Source organism: Oratosquilla oratoria, chromosome 5, assembly GCF_046742065.1.
Source record: "Oratosquilla oratoria isolate Oo_2021 chromosome 5, ASM4674206v1, whole genome shotgun sequence".
In the NCBI taxonomy this organism is placed as follows: domain Eukaryota; kingdom Metazoa; phylum Arthropoda; class Malacostraca; order Stomatopoda; family Squillidae; genus Oratosquilla; species Oratosquilla oratoria.
Window position 1 is genome coordinate 70,205,048 of NC_134781.1, and position 7,500 is coordinate 70,212,547.

The 7,500-nt window shown below is 36.3% G+C and overlaps 1 protein-coding gene across 3 annotated transcripts in view; it reads left to right on the forward strand.

Moving 5' to 3' along the window:
* Window positions 1-7,500, forward strand: part of LOC143025535 (glutamate receptor ionotropic, NMDA 2B-like) — a 110,266-nt gene that overhangs the window by 100,068 nt on the left and 2,698 nt on the right. The window lies entirely within an intron of this gene.

Below are 7,500 nucleotides of genomic sequence, written 5' to 3' on the forward strand. Positions count from 1 at the left end.
GTCTTATCAGGGTGATTAGGATTTTCCTCACCATTTCTTCATCCAGGTATGTAAATGCCACTTTGATTGTTCTTATTAAATTATAAGTTTCTCCAAAAATCTTATTTATATGTTTCTCAGGTGACATATTATTCATAACAATGACTCCCAGGTCCTTCTCATTTTCTACTTTTTTTATTCCTTCTTCTCCCAAATTATATGATCCTGTTATTCTGTTTTTGCTTTTTCCAAATTCCATTATACTACACTTTTTTGTATTGAACTCCATCTCCCACTTCCTACTCCATTCTTGTACTTTATTTAGATCTCTCTGTAGTGATTCACAATCTTCTTCAGTTTTCACTCTTTTCAGTAGTTTTGCATCATCTGCAAAGAAGCTCATATAGCTTTCAATTCCTTCATCCATATCATTAATATATATAGCAAACATTATTGGGGCCAGAACTGTTCCCTGCGGGACACCGCTTATTACTTCATTCCATTTTGAGTGCTGATCTCTTATCACTACTCTCATTTTTCTTTCTTGCAAAAAGTCTTCCATCCAATTTAGCAATTTACCTTGTATTCCTCCTTCATATTCTAATTTCTTAAGCAACTTCTTATGTGGTACTTTGTCAAAAGCTTTTTTTAGGTCTAGAAATGCACAGTCCGCCCATCCATCTCTTTCTTGTATTATATCTATTAGCCTTGAATAGAAACATATTAAATTGGTGACGCATGATCGTCCTTGTCTGAATCCAAATTGCCTTGGATTTAGTACGTTGTTTTTTTCCAAGTATTTTACCCATCTACTTTTGATGATTCTTTCACAAATTTTTGCTATTGTACTTGTTAGAGAGACTGGTCTATAGTTTGTAGGTTCTTCTTTATTTCCTCCTTTATATATAGGTACTATATTTGCTTTTTTCCAATCTTCTGGAACTTTTCCTTCTTTTAAGGAACTGCTTATTATGCTATGTATTTTGTCTGCCAGTTCATTCCTGCATTCTTTCAGAATCCAGTTTGCTATTTCATCTGGCCCATGCGATTTTCTGACATCAAAATTACCCAAGTGTGTCAATATTTCATTCTTTGTTACTTCTATTTCTTCCATAGGGGGGACTTTTTCTTTCCACTCAATCTCTTCAGGTTGTATATTTTCCCTTGTAAACACTGATTTAAAATGTTTGTTCATAATTTCTGCCATTTCCATTTCCTCAGTGTATTCAACTCCTCCTTGTCTTAATTTCTCCAAGTCTTGTTTGTTTTTCAGTTTATTGTTTACAAATCTGTAGAATAGTTTTGGTTGATCTTTACACTTTTCTATAACATCTTTTTCATATTTTCTTTTTTCCTCTCTGCACTTTTGTACATATTCATTTCTATAACCAGTATATATTTTCCATTTTTCAGGTCTTCTGTCTTTTTTCCATCTGGTCCAGGCTTTGTCTCTTTTGTCTTTTAACTCCCTACAACTTTTGTTGTACCAGCATTTTACATATTCTTTTTCTTGTTTTTGTCTTGGGACATACTTTTCCACTCCTTTTTTTGTAAATTTTTGTCAAAATATTCCATTTCTCTTCCACTGATGTTTCTTCTTTGTATATTTCTTCCCAGTTTTCTTGTTGGAAGAATTCTCTTATTTTATCAAAGTTTGTTTTTTCATACATCATTCTTCCTTTTCTATATTGTTCATTTCTTTTCATATATTTTTCTTCATTAAGTTCCAGTTCAATCAATATGTGGTCACTTTTACCTATTGGTGTTTTATATTCAATCTTGTCCACTATTCTAGGTTCAGATGTAATTATTAAGTCTAGCCTCGATGGTTCTTCTTCATTTCTATACCTAGTGTTCTCTTGTATCCATTGTGTCATTGAATGGTCAGTAATCATCTCAAGTAGAGCATTTCCCCATGAGTCATCACCACTCTTTACTGTCATTTCTTCCCAGCAGATTTCTTTGCAATTAAAGTCGCCCATCATAACTATTCTTCCTCCGTCTTCCATTATTTTAGTTAATGCTATCTTTGTGTCCTCTAACATACTTTTATGTTCACTCTCCTCCCATGAGGCTGTTTTCGGAGGCACATAATTGATCACAAATTTTCTGCTCTTCTTATCTCGGTCTTCCACTTCTATCATAATCATCTCTACTGTATTCTTTCCATATATGACACCTTTCACGTTTATATCCTTCTTAGTCAGGAACATAACTCCACCCCCTTGTTTTTTCTCTCTGTTTCTAATCCAATAATTGTATGCATCATGTCCTACACTGTTGGGTGGTAGTGGGCCTTTTAATTTTGTTTCTACAATTCCCATTATGTCCGGTTCTTTTTCTTTCAAATAATCATTCAGCTCATTCAATCCTGTTATCAATCCATCTATATTTGTGTAAGACGCTCTTAGTTTTCTGCCACTTCCATTGTGTTCTCTGTTTCCCTTATGTTTTTCTTTAGTATGTCGAACTGCTTTATTTTCATGTTCACTACTCTCCAATAGAATCTCTCTTTCTCTGACTCCGTTCTTTCCTCGTTTTTTGCCTTAGCTTCAATTCTTTTCTGCTTTTCTGCCTCTCTTTCCTCCTTATTCATTTCTCTTTTTATCCATACCTTTTTATATTGATCATTTGTTGCTAGTTTCCCTGTTTTGGATAGAATTTTCTCTGCCGTTGTTTGTGACCTGAATTTAATCTTAATTGGTCTGGTCTTATCTGTACTATATTTTCCGAGTCTGAATTTTTCCTCAATTTCCTTTATAATTTCTGGTTCATCTTCCTGGACTAATTTTAATAAACTGCTTACTCTTTCATTTTCCTCCTTGATTCTTGCGGTTCTATCTGGGTTATGTTTCTCTTCCATTCCTAATATAATTATACATTTCTTTTTGTCAGCTAATTCTCTTACTATATTCTCCTTCTGTCTCATCACTTTAATAACTGAGTCTTCATTATGTTCTTTCAATTACTGTTTGACTATGTCAGTGAATGAAACCTTATTCCCTTCTTGGGTTGTTCTCCAATTTTTAGCTTCTTTAGCTATTTTCTCTCTGTTTTCATTACTATTCTTCTTCAATTTCTCATTCTCCTCCTTTACATTTCCTAACTGTCTTTTTAGGTCCTCTATTTCTTCAGTTAAGTTTCTGTTAGCCTTCTCTAGTTGTTCCAACCTTTCAATTCTCTGGAAAATGGAGTCAACATTACCTAACTTACGTTCCAAGTCCTCGATCACCTTATCAACTCTCTCCTCTAGTCTTATCAGTCGGGGGGGGGGGGTTGTGTCCCCCCCACCCTCTTTAAATCCCTGGAAAATATTCTCATCACTTTCTACTGTATTGCTCTTATCTATACTTCTAATCTTTACATTTTTATTAGACATTTCATCGTCGTCGGGGGGCCGTTTGTTTACCTTTCGCCTGTCTGCCTGGGCCAAGTCTACTCCTTCCTCATTTCCTTCCATTTCCCTCAGTAATCCCTCCCCTTTTCCTCTTTCCCTACTTTCCTACTACCCCACGAGCAATTTCCCCCCCACCCTGTAAATACAATAGGCACTTCTCTTTGCGTTGGGATCCACAATACTTCAATTTTCTTCAGAACGTCTTCTAAGCCGTCCGTTCGTTGAAGTGTGTGTGTGTGTGTGTGTTTTCCTGGCTCTTCTCACAACTATATCGATTTTATCTGATGTTGACAGCATTTAAGATTCCTCCAAATCTGTATCAGATGTTCACTGTTGTATTCTTCCGATGATGGCCTTAGTTTAGCCAAACCTCATAAATTAACATACACTCAATATCATATGATATTACGCCATCCCTTCGGTATTTGGTTACTCTCACTTTCTTCTTTTTTCATTCTTCATCTCTTTTCTTCTTTTTCTTCTTTGCCCTTAGCTGGTGATCTTAGGTTACATTCAATGATTCGGTAATTATTATTGGATGTGGTAAACACACACCTATTCCATTGTTTTTCTACATTTTTCAGAGCTTTGATAAATAGGAAAGCCCTGTACTCCACTTTGTTGAGAGGTAGAAAGTGTGGTCAATCGCTCCAGGTGGGAGATTCATGCTATATGAAAAGGGAACAAGTTCCTTGTTTAGAGTCCTCGGTGAAGTTAAAGTTAGGACATTTTGAATACTTTGCAGAACATTTACCGCCATACTATGAGATTTTCCCCACTTCAACTAAATATGATAAAATGGTCTGAAACTTAGTGTTCTACAGATATTCATGGAGACATTTGGAGTTTATCATATCAAAAAGAGGTGTGGTCATGTGAGTTGTTTATGTACAGAAAGACGAGACTGGAAGATACAACAGAACCCAGTAGGACATTTGAGATCAGTGGTCATCCAAAACACTTTTGGAACGGACATAAAGGAAATTTATAGATGAAAGAACAGAAGGCTTAGATGTCGTAGGAATGTTGTTTATGATCATAGACTTGAGTCAGAATCTATCACATGTATTGTGGTTTAGGTTTTGATCAACCTCGAAGAACGATTCATCTGTAGGAGTGATTCCTGTTCTGTTATTTATCTGAGATTATTTTCTGAAGACATGTTCAGAAGGTCATTGTAATGAAAACACTTGTGATGGTTTCTGATTTTCTCTACCAATAAGTGTCTTGCACATTTGGCAATGTGTTACAAAACTCGTGAATCTGTTATTCCTGGAATTAGTACACACTGTCCGACATGATTGTTGTAACAGGGTATCTGAATCTGTGGGCATTTTAGGTGATTTTGTTTCTTCAGATGTTTAGATTTTGTATTTCCTTTTTGGGAAAACAGCAACAAAATCTGGCCTCTCCTTCTTTTGCTGTGGTATCTCTTTGTCCTGATATTTTCTCTCTTTTCATTTATCTTGATTTATGCTATGTCGTTCATTTAAAATACTTGAATTCACTCTCATAACACAAAAGTAATATGAATAAATCAAAGCAGACAACCATTCAGTATTTTGGCTCTTGCTCAAAACATTCAGTCAACCCTCGGAGGAAAATTTATTCTCTTTACTGAACATAAATGCTCTTTGCCTCTTGCTGTAAATAGAAATATTCAAGTACACAAACAATATCTCCAGTTATGTTCCATCAGACAGTACACAGGGCTTCCTTTTATCGTTCACATAAATAGGAAAGATATATAGCCACAGATGAATGATAATCGATATGACGTCATGTCGCTTCTTCAAAATCGCTGAACAATATGATAACATGTTCCCAGATTCGCAAGTCACAGTCCCATGGATTATACGTTGCTGTTCATGCCTCCACAAGACTCAAAAATATATTAATTTCTCAGCACACTCCGTGTATGAATATGACATGCATTTTATATGTGTGTTTTACACCTAAAGTAAGGACGCTTGCACAACAAGGAACAGTAAATAAACTTGCCAATATGTTTAATTTGCGAATTTTATATCCATAGTCACTGTCCACTGTCCGATACATCTGAATATGCGACGGGAAGACAATCGCGTTTTGGGGGACTTTGTCATGTCTATTTAAACTAACGTTGGATCGGATACTGTAACTCAAACATGTAGCTTTGGACGTTGGGATCTACAGTTCGGCGGTACCGATAAAGAAAGCAGCCCATAGTTCTTTTTGTATCTTATTCCACTTTTTTTTTTTATTCACCAAAGGTCGTAAATCTTCCGAAATTGCAGACTGTTCAGCCACATTTCCAGGCTACAGAAAACTGAATCAAACCGAGGAATTTTTTGACTTGACAAAATACAGGACAGAAAAATCTAAAAGACGTTTGTTACTTTTATACCGTATATTTACAAACACGACAATGAACGTATGCTAAGATTAGATACCAAAAATACGATTGATAAACCAAATTTAATATTTAATTGAACGGTTAAGTAAGCAACTCTTTGAAATAGAATAGTTATTATAAATATTTTGATTACCTACTCAGTGTTCTTAAGAGTTGTGTATAGTACTCTATGCATTTCGGAAAGGGTGTTGGGTCAAAGGCTTTTCTTGCTAGGCATTATTTTAACACAACTCCTTGTTTGTGGCAAGCCGTAGGTGTCATTGTTATCGGGGCAGAGGAGCTTAATCAATATCGCAGGTCACCCACCAAGTACACTTTGAAGAATATAGATTTGCAGGCCTCAGGACACGACGATTATATCTTGAGCATAGTTCAACGAAATTTTCTTATAGAATATTGGACAGGATAGGGTTCAAATGCGTCCTGTTCTTCAGTCCTGTAATTGGAAATGATACCTTGAATCGAGTTCTGGTTTTCCTCCTGGTTTATTAATTCTTTATCTGGGCGAATGCGTTTTCCTTAACTACTTTTTTTGAAGGTCCTAGTAGGGCTGGCCCACCAGAAGACCTTCCTGAAGACGACCCATTTTGGTCCTTTGGTATTAGAACACAGTCCTCCTCCTGGCTATCTTTTGCAAACATCTCACGAAGAAAATGGGCCGTGGGATTGTTGGCCCTGGGTATGGGACGAAGGACTTTAATGCTTCAGACACCCGACCTTCTTCTGCTGACCCTTGGCTTACTTAAGTTGTCATGAGAACGGTGCTTTTTTTTTTTTTTTTTTTTTTTTTTTTTTTTTTGCCTGACTGAGTGACTATCGTGTAGGTTATTCTGTCAGCTGCAGGGGCGGTGTCTGTCTCCTTTGTGACTGTACTTTCAGAATTCCAGAAGGCGTAGGGGTCGGGGTGGTGCTGATTTTATCCACTTCGGGGATAAGTCGATTAGTAAATAATTAGCACAACTTTTTGTTTATTCTCAGTCCCCCTGAGCAGTAAGCGAACCGAGAACTTCGAGTATTTGTTTTCGGAAGAGTGTCTCTGTGGAGCATTTGTTTCGAATTCGCCTGGGTTCGAACCCAAAGGTTACTGATGCCTACTTGCTCTCCTTGGCACATGGTGGCAGAGTTTGTGATTAAGCGTCTCCTAGCGTAGGCTCCTCTCTTTTTTTTCTTTTCTTTTTTCTTTTTCTTCCTACAGCGTTGTCTATGTGGACGTCAGTTCTTTCACCATTTGGCACTTCCGATGCTGAAGAGAGGCGAAACTGATGTATTGTTTTCAAAATCATGTAGACCTTCCATTAATATTACATTTGTACAGTTCCGTCGACATAAACACCTTTAATAGTATAAGAAAATTACCGTATAAAGAAAATACTGAATACTCAATAACAAAATTTTTATAATGCTGAACTCTCGTTGATGAGTTTTGTGTGTCTGCAATACCGCCCATGTCTAGGTGCATAGGACCTATGGGCTAGTTGGTAGTCGATGATAACAGACATGGCAAACAAACCAACATTCTTCTTAATGGGTCGCAGGAAGTGAGGATGGGCTGCATCTTCTTTCTCTGACGTTTAGTTAGTTTCAAATGTCATATGTAGGTCAGAATCACCTATGACTGTGTAGAACGTATTTGGAAACAGTGCAAAAAATTCTCCATATATATCATATATAACATATTTGATCATTTTAAAATAAGGAAATTAGATTTGTAATTAGAAAAAGTCATTCT